Source organism: Lissotriton helveticus, unplaced genomic scaffold, assembly GCF_964261635.1.
Source record: "Lissotriton helveticus unplaced genomic scaffold, aLisHel1.1 SCAFFOLD_1039, whole genome shotgun sequence".
Classification (NCBI taxonomy): Eukaryota; Metazoa; Chordata; class Amphibia; order Caudata; family Salamandridae; genus Lissotriton; species Lissotriton helveticus.
Genome location: NW_027611791.1, coordinates 148,969 through 170,396, shown reverse-complemented (window position 1 = coordinate 170,396; position 21,428 = coordinate 148,969). Strand labels below are relative to the sequence as shown.

General features: G+C 51.2%; 1 pseudogene across 1 annotated transcript; it reads right to left on the bottom strand.

Annotated features, from left to right (window-relative positions):
- Positions 1-5,374: 5,374 nt before the first annotated feature.
- Positions 5,375-20,553, bottom strand: LOC144806676 (alpha-crystallin B chain pseudogene; annotated as a pseudogene). Its single transcript, XR_013605874.1, has 2 exons — positions 20,258-20,553; positions 5,375-5,497 (listed from the first exon to the last, which is right to left on the bottom strand). The product of XR_013605874.1 is annotated as an alpha-crystallin B chain pseudogene (transcript).
- Positions 20,554-21,428: the final 875 nt, after the last annotated feature.

Genomic DNA, 21,428 nt, shown 5'->3' with positions numbered 1-21,428 from the left:
TCCAAAAATGTATTGTCAGCCGATGAACATAAAGTTGTAGTGCAAGACAAATTGGATAAAGAAGTGCGAGAGGGGAGGATGGCAGGTCCTTTTGATGATTGGCCTTTGGAGAATCTCATTGTTTCCCCCATTGGTGTAGTCCCAAAGAAGGAGGCTGGGCAATTTCGTTTAATTCAACACTTGTCATGGCTGGAGGGCTCTTCGGTTAATGACTTCATTGATGAAGAAGCTGCTTCAGTGTCGTATTCTTCAGTGGATGTGGCCATGGCCTTGGTTGTGACTGCCGGCCCTGATGCCGACATGGCCAAATGCGATATTAAATCCGCATTTCGTTTGCTACCAGTACATCCCGGGGATTGGGATCTTTTGGGGATTCAGTTTCATGGGAAATGGTATGTTGATAAGGCTTTACCAATGGGTTGTTCCATCTCCTGCGCACTGTTTGAGACTTTCAGCACTTTTCTCCAATGGTTTTTCACTGATTGTTCAGGACACCAGCTTGTAACACACTACCTGGATGATTTCTTTTTTGTGGGCGCTACCGATTCCTCGGCATGTCAGAAGGTTTTGTGGACATTCCAGACTCTGATGGATTTCCTAGGTGTACCTTTGGCTCCTTTAAAGACAATGGGCCCCTGCACGACCATGTCTTTTTTGGGTATTGAGATAGATTTTCATGCTATGGAAGCACGTTTACCAGTGGAAAAGAAGGTTAAAATGTTGGAACTCTTACATTCCATGCTGAGTAAGTCAAAAGTGACAGTCAAAGAGATTCAAGTCCTGTTAGGCCATCTGAATTTTGCTTGCAGGGTGGTCAGGGCAGGTAGAACCTTTTGCAGGCGTCTAGGTAGGGCTCTATCGGGACACTATTTGCCTCACCATCATGTTCGCTTATCAGCAGGGGTTAAGGAAGATCTGCGGATGTGGGTAGCCTTTTTACATTCTTTCAATGGAATTCCTTTGCACAGGGAAGAAGATTGGGTCTGGGAAGTCCAAATTTTTTCTGATGCTGCAGGCAGTGCTGGTTTTGGTCTTTACTGGCAGGGCAGATGGTGTGCAGAACAGTGGCCTGCTACGTGGAAGAATGGAGGCAGGAGTATTGCATTTCTGGAGCTGTTCCCGGTGGTGGTTGCCTTGACTTTGTGGGGTCATGAGTTTGCTCACAAAAAAGTCCTGTTTCGCATTGATAATAAGGCTGTGGTAGACATTATCAATAAGCAGTCGGCCAGGGAGGCCCAGATTTTGAAGCTCTTGAGGGTTTTTGTGTTGGGGTGCCTGAAATATGACATCAGTTTTAAGGCCTTGCACATTCCTGGTGTGGACAATGACATTGCGGATGCTTTGTCTCGTTCACAGTGGGAGAGATTCCATGGGCTAGCCTCGGAGGCGGACAGGATGCCGACCCCCATGCCAGAACATCTTTGGACCGTAGGCGAGACAGGGTCTTACAGTTGGTGGTAGGTTCCTTGGCAGTTTCCACTAGGACGGCATATGAATTGGCTTGGAAAGAGTTTTTAGAATCTGGAGCTTGCTGGCGCATACCCGGTTGGAGACGTTCTGAGGATGTGGTGCAGTTTATTCTTCACTTGATGGATAAGGGTCTGTCTCGTGTGACAATTTCAGGTAAATTGGCTGGTATTGCTTTCATGGGCAAATTGCTTTGGGGCTATCCTCCTTCTGCAGGGGAGGTTGGTAAACGTATGTTGGAGGGTTGGTCCAGGGAGCGGGGAAGAGAGCGGTTGGTCCGACAACCTTTGTCATGGCAGACCTTGGCCCGAGATTTGCAAGTCTTGCCCTCTGTTTGTTTGGATGAGTTTGAGGTTTGTCTTTTTTCGACCCTCATGGTGTGGATGTTTTTCGGTGCTTTTCGAGTGTCGGAATTGTTAGGATCTAAAGTTACTGTTGGGGTGGGGTGGGGGGATGTTCAATTTTCCAAGAGAGGGTTGCACATTTGGTTGGCTCGCGCGAAAACTGATCAGAGAAGCACAGGGAAGGGTATTTGGCTAGAGGCATCTTCTCCTTCTGAGACGTGCCCTTTGCGGTGGGCTAGGCGTTGGAGGGCTTGTTCGGGGGCGGATGAGGAGGCCCCTGTTTTTCAACATTTGGATGGTTCTAGAGTGACTGAATATCAACAGCGCATGGTTCTGCGAAAAGCTCTGCGTTTTCTTGGTTTGGATGAAAGTCATTATGGTACTCATTCCTTCCGCATTGGGGCGGCAACGGAGGCGCACAATAGGGGTTGGTCGCAAGAGGATATTATGTCTTTAGGGCGATGGTCTTCCAACTGCTTTCAGCGCTATGTGCGGAATGATCCTAGTGCTGCGCCTGCGTCTGCTAAGTTTCCTTAACGTTTGATGCTGCTTTTCTTTTTTCAGGTTCTGTGGCCGGCCCCCGTTCATCTGTTATGACGATCTGGATTGTGGGGCATTCCTTCATAAGGCGTGCGGAAGCTCAAGCTCAAAAGAGTTATTTTGGTCTTACGCTTGGTTTCAATCATCGATTGTTTAATGTTGTTTGGAAGGGAAAGGGGGGTATGATTTGGAGGGAGCTTATTCCTGCTTTGAATTCTTGGTTGGTAGGAGGTATTTGTCCGGATGTCTTGCTTCTACACCTCGGTGAAAATGATCTTTGTGGGGTAAAAGGGGTGGTTCTTTTGAGAACTATGAAAAAAGATCTTTCCCTCATAAAACAACAGTGGTCAGGCTGTCATGTTTTGTGGACTGAATTGGTCCCCCGTAGATCTTGGAGGGGTGCGATTAAGCCTAGGGCAGTGGATAAAGCGCGGAGAAAATTAAATTTGGAGGTCTCCCGTTTTTGCAGAGATTTAGGTTTTGGGCGGGTGTCTCATAAGGACATTCGTTATGACACTCTGGAGTTTTTTTCGCAGTGATGGAGTTAATCTGTCTCGAATTGGGATGGATTTATATTTGTTAGAATTGAGAGAGGTACTTTAAAGGTGTTTGAAAATTCAAAATGTTATTGGTTGAAGCTTAGGTGGTCATTAGTTGTGTTGTTTTTGGGGGGCAGAAAGAGAGGGGTGTAATTCTTCCCCCCCCGACACTGTCTGCCACCGTACCCTAGTACAGCGCCTCAGCAACGTCAGAATCCAGGAGAAGGCACTGGAGTGGATCATCTCCTTCCTCGCCGGAAGGACACAGAGAGTCCGCCTCCCCCGTTCAGATCGGAGGCCACCGAAGTCATCTGCGGCGTACCACAAGGATCATCGCTCAGCCCCACGCTGTTCAACATCTACATGAGCCCCCTCGCAGCCATCGCACGCCAGCACAACCTCAACATCATCTCCTACGCCGACGACACCCAGCTGATCCTCTCCCTCACCAACGACCCCGCCACCGCCAGAGCCAACCTGCACGAAGGGATGACAGAAGTAGCCAAATGGATGTCGAAAAGCCGCCTGAAACTGAACTCGGACAAGACTGAAGTCCTCACCCTCCGCCTGGGAGGACTCCTGGTGGCCCCCCGCCCTGGGCAGCGCACCCAAACCAACAGACCACGCACGCAACCTGGGCTTCATCCTGGACTCCTCCCTCTCCATGACCAGACAAGTCAACGCCGTCTCCTCGTCGTGCTTCAACATCCTGCGCATGCTACGTAAGATCTTCCGATGGATACCCACCGAGACCAGGAAGACGGTCACCCAGGCCCTCGTCACCAGCCGTCTGGACTACGGCAACTCCCTCTATGCCGGAACCACCGCCAAACTCCAGAAAAGACTCCAGCGGATCCAGAACACCTCAGCACGACTCATCCTGGACATCCCCCGCCGCAGCCACATCTCCGGACACCTGAGAGACCTGCACTGGCTCCCGGTCAACAAGAGAATCACCTTCCGGCTCCTCACCCACGCACACAAAGCCCTACACAACCAAGGCCCAGGATACCTCAACAGCCGCCTCAACTTCTACGCTCCCAAACGCCAGCTTCGATCGACCAGCCACGCCGTCGCCGCCGTCCCCCGCATCCGAAGAGCCACCACAGAAGGAAGGTCCTTCTCCTATCTGGCCGCCAAGACTTGGAACTCCCTTCCGACCCACCTCCGCCTGACCCAACACCACCTCGCCTTCAGGAAGCAGCTCAAGACCTGGCTGTTCGAACAGTAGCGGACCCCCTCCCCCCCAGCGCCTTGAGACCCTCCGGGTGAGTAGTGCGCTATATAAATGCTGTGATTGATTGATTGATTGATTGATTGGCTCCTCCTCCCGGCCACCATTTTAGGCTAGGTGACCTGGTGGCCAGGAGCTCATTTAGCTTAATTTGAAAAAAAATTCCCCCCCTCCCTCCCCTAAAATAAATTTTTCTAGTTTAATGTTATTCCTTTTTCCCCTTTTGGGTTTATATATTTATTATTTCTCAATTTATATTTGGTCGTTTGTCGGAACAGGTGGATATGGGTTATATGTTGTACATTGTCGCTTGGAACAGGTGCCGTGCGGAAATTGGGGGTTCTTTGCCAGCAGGGACATGAAGGTTGTTGGGTTTTGTTAAAATGGGGCTATGGCTGGAGAAGTTTAAATAGATGTTTCGTGGGGTGGTTACACTGTTTTGGTTAACGTAAGTTGTTGGTGGGCAATTTGGGAATGTGATGGTATGCTTTTGGGTTGGGATAATGTTTAAATGATTATGCAGGTTTTATATTGTTGAATTGTAATTATGTTGTGCAGGGTGGGGGCGGGGATTGTGACGTATTAGGGGCGGGCCTGACGTTTGGGGTTTTAAGGTGATAGTTTAATTAGTGAGGTTAGTTTTGTAAGGCGTTTGCCAGGGTTGTATTGTTGTGAATATGCACCTGTTTCAATAAAGCGGCCTTTTTCACACTCTCAATTTGGTTGGTGTCTGCTCACCCCCCCACCCCATCAGCCATCTTTGGTCCCCTGCGCACAAGAGCTCCCTCCCCTCACCCAAGAGCGGTGGCAAAGCTAGACTTGGGCCGGAGAGGGCGAGCCCAGAGTAGAAGCAATGCCCAGGGCCTGGAAGTCAGAATAAAATGGCCGTTAGCCGGGGCCTACGCTTGTCATCACTAGTAAAGACCAACCCCTCACTAATTGGAGAAAGCTAAAGTCTGATAGCAGATGGTGAGGCTGCAGAAAAGAAAATCCAAGCCAATGCCCCCCTTGGCTCCAAGTCCACCCCCTCTCAAGGGGAGGGATGCACCCCTTTGTATGGTATTGGCACCTCCCCTCCCTCCCCCCTCATGCTGGGGCGAGGCATGCCACATCAGCTGAAGGCTTCTCCTGCAGGTTACTAGGGACCCAAGACTGCACCGCGGGTACATATGCTGGTGTGCATGGGATGTATAGTGCCCCCGTGGTCCCACCACCGGACTGTGACCCATGAACTCTACAGTGCGCCTCACCTGTCTCTCCTCGTGCTTGGCGTGCACCTCCACGCAGTCTCCGATCACTTTCACGTTGATCTCCTCTGGTGAGAAGTGTTTCACGTCCAGGTGCACGGAGAACTTGTCCTTATCCAGCGTCACCTGAGGGAGAAGAACAAAGATGTGTGACTTGAAAGCATCTGTAAGCAACGGAAGCACGTGCGGGCATGAGCCGAGAATAACGGCTAGCACGTGTGGACGTGAAATGAAAGTACCCTACAGGAACTGAGAACGCGCGTGAATTTGAGAAGAGACTACACTGTAGAGCAAAGGTAACCTGTGGGAGCGAAGTAGGAGTATACTGTAGGAAGGTAGAACAGGTGTGTGCCGAGGTTCACAGTAGTATGGAGGAAAGGGAACCATGGGAGCGGACTGCATGAGAACACACGCATGTGATCTGAGAGCACCCGTGGGAAAGGAGTATACTTGAGTGCGAGCTGAGAGCTCCCTGTAGGAAAGGAGTATGTTAAAAAGCGTGAGCATATGCTGTGGGAAAGGAGTATAGGTGTGCGTGCGAGCCGAGTATACTCTGTAGGTAAGGACAAACTGCATGTGCTGCCGCTGCATACAGGACACACAACGTGGGCCGTAAATATGCTGTGGGAGAAACCACAACGACCTGACATGGGAGAAATCACTTTGTCAAATCTACGCATATAAACAGCGCAGGCGTTATAAACTAAGAGGGGACAATGTGGCGTAACGACCAGAGCTACCAAATTTGGAACCGGATTCGAACCTCGGCAACATCCTGAGGGGCATATTTGCAAGCCCCTTGCGCCACTTTTGCGTCATTTTTAACATGTGAAAAGCGGCGCAAGGGGCTTGCAAATCTGCACTTGAGTTTCTGGGCAAATTACTTCATCTCCCTGCGCCTAGCTATATATATATATATATATATATATATATGAAAAACACCGCTCCTCCTCTGCACGCTCTGCGCTCGCAGCCCACGCTTCCACGCCAGCAAGTAGAGGACCGGACCAACAAGTCAGCAAGATGTAATTTTTTATTACTACATCACCCACAGAACCAGCGACGCGTTTCGGGCCAAGATGCCCTTGTTCACGCTATATAAATAAATATAATATGACTTGCCCTCCTTGTCGCTAATTTAAAGCACTCAATACATTTAGGGCTTCAATACCTTTAGGTCGAGCTCACGCTACGAAAACAGCAAACATAAATAAACACAGACGATCAGCAACACACCCACACGCTTGTAAACCTGGCACATACGCTGAGTGAAAGGACACACCCAGGGCTCTGTTACGCCCCCAGCCGAGAAAACACAGGCACACCCATGACACGCCTCACATAATACAAGATTAAAAGTTCGGAGGCACGGCCGCTCGGGTGTCACGCCCACAGACAGACACGGATCCTCAGAGAGGGATCCTCGACACCCCAACAGGTGAACACACACGCAGATCTACTCGATGCGTGACACCCCGCTTGAGTGTCACGCCCACAGACAGACACGGATCCTCAGAGAGGGATCCTCGACACCCCAACAGGTGAACACACACGCAGATCTACTCGATGCGTGACACCCCGCTTGAGTGTCACGCCCACAGACAGACACGGATCCTCAGAGAGGCGCCCACAGACCGCACGCTGCCAGGGGGTGTGACGCGCCCACCTATGTGTACAAGTGATCACACAAAGACACAACCAAAGCAAGAACAGCCGTGCACAACACAACACCGGCTGCTCTACTAGGGTCATTCGAGGACACATAGGCTCAGGAGCAGATCCAACGGTATTATTGTTTTTCTGTGTCCGCCCCCTCTTTGGAGACCCCCACGGCTCCCTTTTTGTTTCTCTCCCTCTTTCCTCCTGCACCCGCCACCGTCGTTGTGTCTCACCAGCCCAGGCAGCTACTTCTAGAACGTTCTCCCAAGTATTTTTATTTCCCGCCTCCCTGTCGCGCCGCCCGGGCACCCTGGGGTCTCCGCCCCTTCCAGAAAGGTCGAGCTGCATGTCAACAATAAACACGCGGCCCTGGGCTGCCAGCCGGATGAACGAGTCACCCCTGGACGCCTTTAAATCTATATTTGTGCATCAACAGGCCACAGCAGGGCGCCACTGCACGAACACCGACCCTCGGCGCAGATTCTGCGTGTGCACCCAGTGCCGCACTTTTATCCACCTTGGAAAGATGAAAGGCTGCGCTGCGACTGGTATCTATGACCACAAGCTCGACTAGTGGGCACCCTGCTGCACTGAGACACCAGACCGACGTGAGCACAAGCATCGTATGCAGACGCAGGCACCTTGACCCTTCTTAAAATACATGTATTGATGATAAGAAGAAGGCAACCATTCTTTAACTAAGCCCCTAAAATGTCTGCTAATTTTAATATAGTACAACACGCCAGAACCGCTGAAAATATCGCAGGGCTGGGGCAGAGTCAGTGTAACGGGCAGGTCCCAGCTTCCAATGTTAGTGAGGTAGCTCAGCGGGTTAGCGCGGCTCCTTCTCGTAATTGCACATGGTAAAGGGCGCATGTTCACACCCTGCTGTTGATTGGTCTTCCCACTGCAGTACACGGTGGAGTATACTTAGCCCCCGCATTAGACAAATGTTGCAGCAAACCTATCCTACCAACATCTAAACGTAGCGTCGCTGAATGACTGCAGCTTTAAAGGGCCTAGAAACGATGATATTTTAAGTGTTTCACCGTATAGCATCAAGTCAAGTCAAGTCAAGTCAGAATTTATATAGCGCACTACCTACCCAGAGGGTCTCAAGGCGCTTTAGGAAGGGGGGGAGGTTTACTTATCGAATATCCAGGTTTTGAGCTGTTTTCTGAAGGCTAGGTGGTTTTGAGTGAGGCGGAGGTGGATGGGAAGGGAATTCCAGGTTTTGGCCGCTAAGTAGGAGAAGGATCTTCCCCCCATGGTGGCTTTGTGGATGCGCGGAACAGCGGCGAGGGCTTGATTGGACGAGCGCAGCTGGCGGGTGGGGGTGTAAAAGGAAAGGCGCGTGTTGAGACAATCGGGTCCAAGTTCGTATAGGGCTTTGTGTGCGTGGGTGAGGAGACGGAACGTTATCCTCTTGTTGACGGGGAGCCAGTGAAGGTCTTTCAGGTGAACGGAAATGTGGTCTGTGCAGGGGATGTCTAGTATGAGTCTGGCTGAAGCATTTTGGATGCGTTGGAGTTTTTTCTGCAGTTTTGCGGTGGTGCCGGCGTAAAGGGTGTTTCCGTAGTCCAGACGGCTTGTAACCAGTGCGTGGGTGACCGTTTTTCTTGTTTCGGTGGGGATCCAGCGAAATGTTTTTTTGAGCATGCGTAGGATGTTGAAGCATGATGATGAGACGGCGTTGACTTGTCTGGTCATCGAGAGTGAGGAGTCCAGGATGATGCCCAGGTTCCTTGCGTGGTCCGTCGGTATGGGGGCTTTTCCTAGGGCCGTTGGCCACCAAGAGTCGTCCCAGGCGGAAGGGGATGCCCCTAAAATGAGGACTTCCGTTTTGTCCGAGTTCAGTTTCAGACGGCTGTGCTTCATCCACTCGGCTACTTCTTTCATCCCTTCATGTAGGTTGGTTTTGGCGGTGATTGGGTCTTTGGTGAGTGAAAGGATCAGCTGAGTGTCATCAGCGTAGGAGATGATGTTGAGGTTGTGTTGACGTGCGATGGTTGCGAGGGGGCTCATGTAGACGTTGAAGAGGGTGGGGCTGAGTGAAGATCCTTGCGGGACGCCGCAGATGACTTCGGTGGCCTCTGACTTAAAAGGGGGGAGGCGGACTCTCTGAGTTCTTCCAGCGAGGAACGAGATGATCCAGTCCAATGCTTTTCCTTGAATTCTGATGTTTCTGAGGCGTTGTATCAGGGTGCTATGGCAGACTGTGTCGAAGGCTGCGGAGAGGTGAAGGAGGATGAGGGCGACTGTGTCTCCGTTGTCCAGTAGTGTTCGAATGTCGTCTGTTGCTGCGATGAGGGCGGTCTCGGTGCTGTGTTTGGCTCGGAAGCCAGACTGTGAGGAGTCGAGTGATTTGTTGGTTTCGAGGAAGGCGGCAAGCTGATTGTTGATGGCTTTCTCAATGACTTTGGCAGGGAATGGGAGGAGCGAGATGGGGCGGTAGTTTTTGAGTTTGGTGGGGTCTGCTGTGGGTTTCTTCAGGAGTGCGCTGAGTTCGGCGTGTTTCCAGCTTTCTGGGAATGTGGCGGAGTTGAGGGAGCAGTTGATGACGTCTCGGAGATGGGGTGCGATAATGGAGTCTGCCTTGTTGAAGATGTGATGGGGGCATGGGTCTGTAGGGGATCCTGAGTGGATGGAGTTCATCAGGCGAATGGTGTCTTCTGTGGTGATTGGGTTCCAGTCGAAAAGGTTTTTCGGAGGCGGTACAGGTTCGGAGGTGAGTGGGGTGGACTGGTTTACGGGTTGGTTGTCAAAGCTGTTATGAATGTCGGCGATTTTGTCATGGAAGAATGAGGCGAGGGAGTCGCAGAGGACTTGAGAGGGGGTGATGTCGTTTGAGCTGGCGGTGGGGTTGGTGAATTTTTTGATGATGTTGAAAAGTTCCTTACTGTTGTGGGCGTTGTTGTCTAGTCGGTCTTTGAGTGCTGATTTCTTGGCTGTCCGGATTAGTTGGTGGTGTTTGCGGGTGGCGTTTTTGAAGGCGGTTTGGGTGATAGTGTTTGGGTCTTTTTTCCAAGTTTTCTCAAGGGAACGACAGAGCTTCTTGGATTTCTTAAGGTCATCGTTGAACCAGGGGGCGTTCTTGCTTCTTTGCTTGATTTGATGTTTTTTCAAGGGTGCTAGTTTGTCGGCGGTTTGAGTTAACCATTGTGTGAGGTTGATGGCGGCTTGGTTAGGGTTCGTTGAATAGGCAGGGGGTTTTTGAAGGAGCGACGTGGAGATCTGGTCGATGGTGATTTTGTTCCAATTTCTTCGCAGAGTTGGTTGAGGGTGGTTGTGGATCGTGGTCTTATTGTAAATGAAGTGGATGCAACTGTGGTCCGTCCAGTGGAGGGGTGTGGTGTGAGTGAAGGAGATGTGCTTGCTGGAAGTGAAGATAGGGTCGAGTGTGTGTCCTGCATAGTGTGTGGGGGTGTTAACAAGTTGGTTGAGTCCGAGATTGGCGAGATTGTCCAGAAGGGTGGTAGTGTTACTGTCGTTGCTCTTTTCCAGATGGAAATTGAGGTCTCCCAGTAGAATGTAGTCCTCGGAGGGGAGGGCGTGTGGGCTGATGAAGTCAGTGATGTCTTCGCTGAATTTGGTACGGGGTCCTGGTGGCCTGTAGAGGAGGGTGCCTCTGAGTGTGGTATTGGGGTCGGTGTGGATCTGGAAGTGAAGGTGTTCGGCGATAGCGAGGTTGTCTTCTGAGCTGGTTGAGACGCGGATGGTGTTCTTGTGGACGATGGCGATGCCTCCTCCAGTTTGGATGGTGCGGTCCTTATGGATGATCTTGTAGCCGTCCGGGATGGCTATGGTGATGTCTGGAGCTGAAGAGGCACTCATCCAGGTTTCTGTTAGGAAGGCGATGTCCGGGGAGATGGTGTCGAGTAGATTCCAGAGGTCGATGGCGTGTTTGTGAACCGAGCGGGTGTTGAGAAGGATGCATTTAAGGTGGTTGGTGTTGGATCTCTGTTTGGTGTTTGTGGGTTTGGTGTGGGTCTTGATGCAGGTGAATTTGCAGGAGTGGCAGGTGAAGGGTCCATGGGTGTGTCCTGGTGCTGCTTGGGCGCAGTTAGGGAGTCGGCCGGGGTTAAGTGCTAAGAGGGTGGAGGCGTCGTATGTAATGCGGGTGGAGTGGGGACCAGGGGGTCTGGCACTGGTCGCGGTCCAGGCTCGGACGGGCGTAGACGGGCTTACCTTTGGCGCACCTTCGGCGAGCATGGGGCGTGATCGCTGCGCGTGAACGCTGCGCGCAAATGTATCAGGCATAAATAGATAGTGGAGGGGGGAGGGGCGAGAGAGGGACAGCTGGGAGGCCGAGGGCGGGGTGTGGGTCCGAGCAAGGAGGCACAACAACTAACGTGAAGATGGCTGCTGGCCAAAAAACCAAATTGGATTGGGCAGTACTACGCTATGCAATCATGCATTCAAAAGAAATATAATCAATTAAGGCACAATGCGGACTCGCTGACTGCGTGCTTCAGATAAGTAACTTTCTAGAATCCGGCACCGAACAGACACAAATGAGCGTGTTCGAGTCAATTAGTTAAATTAAATCGATTCAGCAGCACGGCTAAAAAGATCAGCACAGTTCAAAAATAGGAGCAATGCGAGGAGGCAGCAAACACAAGAAATGCCAAGCGCTACGATACCACTGCAGTCGGGGTGGGGAGCTGCGTGGGGGAGTGACCGGCACTGGAAGGATCAGGACGGTCACAGAGGAGATGGCAGAGGGTCGGGGCAGGAGATTCAGTGGGAGGGAGGGACAGCTGGGAGGCCGAGGGCGGGGTGTGGGTCCGAGCAAGGAGGCACAACAACTAACGTGAAGATGGCTGCTGGCCAAAAAACCAAATTGGATTGGGCAGTACTACGCTATGCAATCATGCATTCAAAAGAAATATAATCAATTAAGGAACAATGCGGACTCGCTGACTGCGCGCTTCAGATAAGTAACTTTCTAGAATCCGGCACCGAACAGACACAAATGAGCGTGTTCGAGTCAATTAATTAAATTAAATCGATTCAGCAGCACGGCTAAAAAGATCAGCACAGTTCAAAAATAGGAGCAATGCGAGGAGGCAGCAAACACAAGAAATGCCAAGCGCTACGATACCACTGCAGTCGGGGTGGGGAGCTGCGTGGGGGAGCGACCGGCACTGGAAGGATCATACACACAGATAGCACAGCGATCTACACACACCTGTTAGTTGCTAAAGAGCTCTCAACCTATTGCTGTGAACCAGGAATAACCCGCTACCCGCTACCTGCCCGCCTGTTGAGCCAAACAACACAGTGGCGAACCACCCAACTGTTGTACAAATACCATAATTATACTGACACGCCCATTTACTGGGCGTGACTAGGCAAACCCCCGGTTGCACAGGCCCACAACCGCCCGAAGGACTACTGGGGCGCCGACACGGATTCCTGCACCTCCCATGAGGTTCCAGGTTAGGCTCTGAGGTTATGCTCTGGCACCCCTATGTGCCCGCTGACGTCCAGCGTTTGCACCTCTCTTCTTCCGGATCGCCCAGTAACTCCGCCACAGCCCGTGAGGTGGTTCCCGCTGCCGCACGGGCCCCCCACCATTATTACTGCTCTTTACCTGCAACCTACACCTAGAATTGCTACCTCCAGACAGAGGAGGAACGGGGCAACGCCCAAGGCGTGGGGTGCTACCATCAGGCACCAATAAACCTGTCCTACAACCCCTCAGGGAAACTAAAGGGATAGGAAGGGGCCCCTACCACAGAGGCCCTCAGTAACATGAAATAGGCTGTCCAGCGCAAGCCGTTGGGACACCACCATATCCCTTCCCACAGAGCGTCAGAAAACTGCGCCATGGAGTCACAGATACATCTGAATTACTGTCTTCATAATCCAGCAGGGAGAGTAATTGTGCTCACTGACACGAGGGAATAGGAGGGCACCGGACATACTATAGAACTTGGACGAGTCCCAGATAATGGATAATCCGGGTTCCCAGGCCAAACAGCCGGCATCCCCTGCCCTCTAGGTTTTAGGCTGGAAGCAGCTTCAGACATACCGTTAAGTTAGCTAGACTGAAGGCCGACTTGGGTTTTGGGCTGGTAAGCAGCATCGGCCATGATACCATAAGTTAACTAGTCTGTAAGCCACCTACAACCACCTCCCGGGGGAGAACTGCGCCTGCAACGGGGAGCCCCCTAAGCTCCAGACCTGCGCCGGGATATGCCTGGAGAAATAAAAGCCACTCAGGCACCCATTGGCATAACCCCTACAGAATACAGAAGTCTATTGCAGTATGCAAATGTATATATTGGAATAACTAGCGACGTGGTCTAACAAGTGAAAACAGAAAAAAACCACGGGGACAGCCGATAACACATGCCCCCCAGTCCGGCCTGCCGGCTGCCAGTCTATCCTACCACAGGGATAGCTTGTCCTAAGTTAACTAGGACCCCCCCCCCCCAGGGATAGGGAACCGACACCGGGGGGGGGGGGGGGCACCGGGTAAGATACCAGATAGAACATTCTCTAAAGGACTTCTAGGGACCCACCTCAACGATTATAGACAGTCCGGGCTCGGGCTGTGGTAGCCACGGATGTTCTCCTTATACCTGAATTGATTGTTACACTAAGGCTGCAGACCGCGGGTGGGCTGCCAACAGGTACCCGAGCCTAAGATGAAAGATAGACAGCAGGACCAAAGGAAGGAGGGAAATGACTATTGACATACGACCTTCCCTATTCATGGTAGAGCAACACATGTGCTGTTATCAGGAGTGTACAGGTAGTATTTCTCAATTTTACGTGTTTGCCATTATTGCAGTGCTCCCTATGTACCAGTGTGTGGTACTCTTTGTTGCCAGCCACGCCACTTCTCTGAACGCACTGTTTGCTATTTCCCACGTGTTTATCTTTGCACTTACACTTTCTCACGTGTTTAGCTTGCACTTACACCAGCGCTAACATTGCCAACGTCCCGTATGTTCTAATGCCCTGGTGTCTATTGCGTGCTATACCTATTGCCTCCACACTGGGTGGCAAGTTTGCCGACCAGCATGGCACAAGCGCTTGTGCTGCACTCCCTTCATCTGCCCAAAATACCAGGGGGGGTACTATCAACTCCCGGAGTTTTTAGCATTTTTGATAACCCTAGTCAGAATACAACACTCAGAAAATCGCTTTCAGGTTCTGGCCAGAAGAAGCCCAAGAATGGCCACACCACTAAAATTGCCTGGCATAAGAAAACATGTCTAACAGGGACGATTTAGTTGGGAGAAGGTTTATTCTGAATGAGATATCATAGGGGAAGAGTCTAGAATGTAGATCCATTCCGAATTCTCCGGTGTGCCACAGCACTAAGCCTGGTGATGGCTACAGCAGATTTGATAAGTGTGAGGCGCACAATACATACCCACCCACCCACTCACAAAGTACAGTCTGGGTAGCTGGGACATGCCAGGAGGTGGTGTCTGGCCACAATTTAGTATATTATCGTAGCAAGAAATTGTTGGTTAGCATGTAAACAAAACATTTGGGAACAGTACATCTTTACTGGCGCTAACAGACTACAGGGCACGCCAAGGCAGTCCCATATGGCCTTGGCTTATTTAACATGAACGCTCACTCGTGTAACATGAAACTTAACTGACGCAGGGGAGTTTACGCCAATCCGCATCCTACCAAGTGCCGGCTGCTATGTGAGACATTTTATAATTTGAGTGTAATTATGAGTGACAATTCAATAGCTCACAGTGCTGCTTTCTCGTGAAAACGAGGGGAAAAACAGTTGCTCCACAAGGGCTCGAAATTAGCGGCTCAAATGACTTGTGCCCTAGCGCATACACTGTTTGTAGGCTTGTATATTCACACCTCATTCACACCCATACATAATATTTATTGTACCTGTAAAACAATTGAACCCCTAGTATTTAAAATAATAGCAAGCCTCCTGTATAACTTCCTGGAGTAAATACGGGGACCTATACATAGCTGACAGTTTGAGACTAAGTATGTGTGGCATATCCATTCATTTTACGTGTGACATATGATGTCTAATATCTAGCACTTCGCCGCATGTTAGAAAAAGGACTGAAAAGAGATCAGCCGTAGAGCCTATCAGTATGATGACCACCTCTTGTGTGGTGAATGGGACCAAGTTATAACGAAAGTGCTTCGAAAATAATAATAACATAAAACTATACTGGATTTCCTTTAAGATTACCTGCGGGTCAGATGCAAGGCAGAACTATCGAATTAAAGTAGTCGTGCCTTGCCAAAGCGTCAGGTTACTTTCCGAAACATGGCCCGGCGTGCAGCATTAACTATAACTGCAAATGCCTTGTTTTCTTTGAGCAGGAATCGCAAGGTGTGGGTGCGGGGAGCAAGCCTAATAGAGTAGTTGGTGTGTCATAGGCACTGTTACCGGAAAGATATGGGTCCCAGGATAGAGATAGAATGAAAATTACAGCCATGATCAAATACAACAATAAGGAGGAGACAGGCGTCCTCGGTGCCACTGCACCCGCTGCAGCTACGCTCTTGTTTGCCTGTCTCAGTGAGGGAGTCTCTTCATATAAAAACAGGAATGGGTTTATTCTCAAATCCTGTCCAGCCTCCAGCTATAATATTATTAAACCAGTTCTATCACATGCTATGCTGATGACATACTCCCACCCACACCGTTGTAGATAACTACCTGCAAAGCTGATCAGTTCCCGTATGGTTAGAGGGTTACTTTCCATTTTTATTCCTGATAATAGCAGAAAGAACACAGCACTAATCTCTGTCATACATGGGGCTTAAGGTAATGTATTATTAGGAATAGAAGCAGGGCTCGACTGAAGGATCGCTTTCAATAAGTGTATAATGAACCACTCGCACCCTCCATCGCCAGAGAAACTGTCCTGCTAAACTCAAGATGACGCTGGTCGAATATCCAATATTTATCTTGGGTGATATGATCGTAGGCATGTCATTTGCCACCAAAATGCCACACATTGTAATGGAATGGTTAGACAACTTATAGTAAGATACCATTGGGACAGGAAGTTGCGCATTAGCCTCGACTTCCCCCTATGCCGGGCTCCCAAACCGGACCAAATTGGCGTACAGGGGGGTCAATGAATTTGAAAATATTCTTAACTGCCCATCCTACAAGATGAACAATACTGATGACGTTTAAGGCTTGTGCATTCGCACCTGTTCATAGAGACTTATAGGGAAGGCACAACCGATGCAGGGTGAAATTACAAAGAAGTAACATGAATCAAGGGTTAGCACCGCACGGCTGGTCCCCATTCAAATCGTATAGTGCCCTTCCTTATAAATAGCTTGTCAATTTCATAATAGGGGTACATGTGAACACACCGGAATAGTTATTTCAGCCTACCAGAATTACCTACTTAAGTATCTGTGCAACCCTTTCAGTTTGGGGCCCGGGCCTCTAGGTTTGTGCTTGTCTGCTAGGCTGACATGGCTACTCTACACCCCTCATTTTCCGGGCTAGCGGCATCTAAAAATTCCGATTTAGGTAAGAGGCCTAAATATTTGAGGCTAGTACTGGGAACTGAGCTAGGGGACTTGCTCCCATGGGGGGGAAAGATGTGTCTTTGGAATACCATGATGCTACCTCTAAAAATGACGGACAATATTGAGCATTTCTTTAACCACAGGCAACACCCATCAAAAACATATCCAAACACGCCGAAGATTTCATAAAGACATATCATTCTCCCACCCACAGCCAAGGCTTGATACAGCCGCGGTACACACCAACGTGCTTCGTTAAGGAATAAATAATTTAGCCAGAAGACCATCTACGTATCCGGCACAGGTAAGAACTAGTGGTCCCGGACGTCGTTCCTAACAACTGCAATTACTCAAACCATAAACATACCGTAATGTCAACCTGCACGCACGAGAGGCTGAAGAAGGAACTTGTGTATGGATTAGACGCGTGCATCAGCAGATGTGAGAATACAAAGACTTGGATGCGCGATGAAGGTGTAGACCAAGAAGTTTACAGAGATTCAGACTGCCCCTTTGAGATGATATATTTTTTCGCTCTCCAAAACCTTCACAGCAAAATTCTAAAGACTGCGGGCGAGTCCATTTTTTAACAGGGTGGCGTAATTAGACATTCATCCGTACATATATCTCGTGCAAAAGAATTAAGCAAGTGCAGGTACACAAACTACTGAGTACCCGAATGCTCCTTAGAGGTGCGGCAATCTCCCTTAAATGATTTGCAGCAGTACTGAACTTGCAGGTAACTCCCTTTCAAATCACACGACGTTAATGTACTCTGCACGAGACAATACCAACCCATAATCACTGCTTGTATATGACAATATAAATGAGGTGAGACTTAATGTAACAGAAGCCAGATGACAAAATTCGCGCTGTACTTGCAAAGGAAGGAGACTAAACATGACTATGACCCCATCTGATAATACTACCTAGCAGGAGGCCTGATGCAACGAATCGGATACCTGAGGCCCCCTCAACACCACACCCTCCTGTTTGCCAGCATACATACCTCACAAGGAGTGGTTGCAGGAGCTGCCTGGTCAGCGCGGCGCCGGGAGTTCGCAAAAGGGGGCGCGGGGGGGGGGCGAACAAAGGGGCGGAGTCTGAAATAAGAATGGCAAAATTAGGTATAGAAGCCCACACCAGAAGTGCTGCGTGGGTCGGAAGCAACAGTCACATGCTTAAGAAGCTGAACCTCGTGACTAACACCGCAAGTCATAGAGAACCCGGCTGCATCGCAAGCCAGGCGGAGCGAAAAGGAAACATAATGGGGGAGGGAGGACCCGAACACAGTATCCTCTTAACCATGCATTCCACGGAAATGTCCGTCAAAATTGTCCTCACTTACTCACATGCGCCGATATCGAAGAACCGTGACCCAAATTCACCGCCAACAGGCGCCATACACGTCTTGCGCCGGTCAAAGGAAACAAACCACCACCAAAAATAGCCGCACTGGACGCCATTACCCTTAAGCGCCGGACATCACACCATGGTGTCCCTAAAATGGCCGCACCCTTCAGCCATTACACACGTGCACCAGGATAGTAGTAAGCAACTGCAAGGAACCAGGACCATCCCCACGCTTGCCCATATATGCATGTATATTAACAAACCACACTGCGTTATAGAATCGCGCCGTTCTTAGTCGTTGGGAGACTGGTGACCCAAGTGTCAGCACAACAAACCTACAACAGACATGCCGCGAAAGGCCCGAGGATGGCCGACACCCAACAATGGTAAGACTGAATGATGTGCTCGGAGTGAATACACCGATGTCGCAGAATTTTAAATATACCCATAATGCGAGTAATAAACTGAATTAGCGCCGCGGTCGGAAGCATGCCACAAGCAACCACAGCCGCCGCGTTATGGATCCGAATAGCCCGGGGTTAGTGCAATGAAAATGACTCCATGCCTCTTACAACCGCCCCTACGTGACAAGTCCCGGGCCGCAACCACAACATGCCGAAGATGACTCAGTTTCCCCCGGGGCGGAAATCAGCATAGAACTGGCGACGCCCGCCTGTGAACACCTCGCACCAAGATACCCGCGGAGCTGCGCTCAGCACAATACGACACCACCCGTGCTCCAGCCGAACTCCCGACAACTTGCCCCACAATAAAGATGACCGCAACCCATATGCGCAATACTTATTGCCCCCAGAAGTGCGAACCCGCCCGACGCACCCGCTGCTCTACCCAGGATGCGCTTGAACCCGCTTGAGCCGCGACGTGACAATACCACCGGCAGCAAAGGCCTCCACGCCCACGGGACGAGACCAGCCGACTCCCCCGGCAGCTACCGCACCTGCAGGAGACCCCTACTGCCATCACACCAAGCACACCCGTTACTTGCGCGCAAACCAGCCACTCAGAAAGTGCCACGATTCAACAGAGTCAAGCTGAGGTAGCGGTATGAATCTATCCCCCGCGCCCGGGTGCTGCTTTGTTCGCGCCCCCTCACAGACTTCAAACCTCGGGACCTGCTGTTCTCCCGCCGCGTAAAAAGGGGGGGGGGCGCAATGCAAACTGGTGTATCCCGCAATAAACAACGCCGGGCAAGACTCACCGCACCGGAAGACGCCAACAAACACGACGCCAGACCATCGAGGTGCCCCCATGGGACCTCGGCACTGAAGGAGACCTCCAGCCGACAGGAAAAGAGAGTCCCTCTCGAGGACACTACCACGCGTCGAGGCAAAAAGAGTGTCCCAACATGGAACAGCGACGTCCGGGGCGGCAAAGAGGCCTCCCCAGCAGGGCAGAGGTCTGATGAACTCCAGACGGCTCCTCCCCACCGCCCCGGACGTGCATCACTACCAGTCTCCACCAACCAGGGGAGACTGCCTCAGGAGAGGAACTACTGCGTCATGCGGGGGCGGGACAGCCCTCCGTGACTAGGAGCCCGCCCTCCTGATGGCCACTGCGTGGCCTCGGGCAGGCGCAAGAAATGCCAAGCGCTACGATACCACTGCAGTCGGGGTGGGGAGCTGCGTGGGGGAGTGACCGGCACTGGAAGGATCAGGACGGTCACAGAGGAGATGGCAGAGGGTCGGGGCAGGAGATTCAGTGGGAGGGAGGGACAGCTGGGAGGCCGAGGGCGGGGTGTGGGTCCGAGCAAGGAGGCACAACAACTAACGTGAAGATGGCTGCTGGCCAAAAAACCAAATTGGATTGGGCAGTACTACGCTATGCAATCATGCATTCAAAAGAAATATAATCAATTAAGGAACAATGCGGACTCGCTGACTGCGCGCTTCAGATAAGTAACTTTCTAGAATCCGGCACCGAACAGACACAAATGAGCGTGTTCGAGTCAATTAATTAAATTAAATCGATTCAGCAGCACGGCTAAAAAGATCAGCACAGTTCAAAAATAGGAGCAATGCGAGGAGGCAGCAAACACAAGAAATGCCAAGCGCTACGATACCACTGCAGTCGGGGTGGGGAGCTGCGTGGGGGAGCGACCGGCACTGGAAGGATCATACACACAGATAGCACAGCGATCTACACACACCTGTTAGTTGCTAAAGAGCTCTCAACCTATTGCTGTGAACCAGGAATAACCCGCAAACAGGTAAATTAATCCAGCCCAGGTTACAATGAATACTCCGATGCAGAGCTAACTCGGTGGGTTAATGCCCCTGCCACGGCCAGTCCGCAGCGACAGGTTCAGCGGTCGTTTGCGCTCTTATACACCGGTCACAAGCGACTTACCTCGGAGAGGCCGGTCTCCAGCGGGAGGTGCAGGCTGGGGGTCCGGGCATAGGGGAAGACACTGCCCGAGAAGCCGGGGAGGAGGTCGGTGTCCAGGAGCCCCTCGCCGAAGCGCTGGTCGAAGAGGCGGCTGGGGAAGAGGGGGCCCGGGAACCAGGGGCGCCGCATCCAGGGGTGGCTGATGGTGACGTCCATGGCGGCGGGTGCGAGGGTCGCGGGTATTCCGGTGTCAGAGCGGGAGCTTCTCTAGCGCCTCCTGCAGTCCTTGTCCGCCAGGCGCCTCAGCTCCTCCTTTTATACCCCGCGCCGCGGCCCCTGGAAGAGGTACAAAAGGGGGCGGTGATGGACGGAGCATCTGAACCAATCAAACACACACACCCAGTCAAACGATCTGGGTTTTATCCATCACCGTTCTTTAGCCCACTCTGCCACCCCAGTTCAGACATGGCTATATGCAAATCAGTCTGACCCTGTGCCTCATGGGAACAGTCCAGCCCGAACTGCCAAGCCATGCCTTCCCTGGACCGGAAACAAGCTTCCGAGGACCGGTTTCTGGCATTCCAGCCGTCTTCAGACCGGCTTGCTTGAATCCAGTGGCAAAGTGAGCAAGGGACTCACATCTGAGAATACTCTGCCACACTTATGGCGGCCAAAAGAGGTACAAAAGGGGGTGGTGATGGACGGAGCATCTGAACCAATCAAACACTCACACCCAGTCAAACGATCTGGGTTTTATCCATCACCGTTCTTTAGCCCACTCTGCCACCCCAGTTCAGACATGGCTATATGCAAATCAGTCTGACCCTGTGCCTCATGGGAACAGTCCAGCCCGAACTGCCAAGCCATGCCTTCCCTGGACCGGAAACAAGCTTCCGAGGACCGGTTTCTGGCATTCCAGCCGTCTTCAGCCCGGCTTGCTTGAATCCAGTGGCAAAGTGAGCAAGGGACTCACATCTGAGCATACCCTGTTTTTTACTTATGGCGGCCAAAAGAGATACAAAAGGGGGTGGTGATGGACGGAGCATCTGAACCAATCAAACACTCACACCCAGTCAAACGATCTGGGTTTTATCCATCACCGTTCTTTAGCCCACTCTGCCACCCCAGTTCAGACATGGCTATATGCAAATCAGTCTGACCCTGTGCCTCATGGGAACAGTCCAGCCCGAAC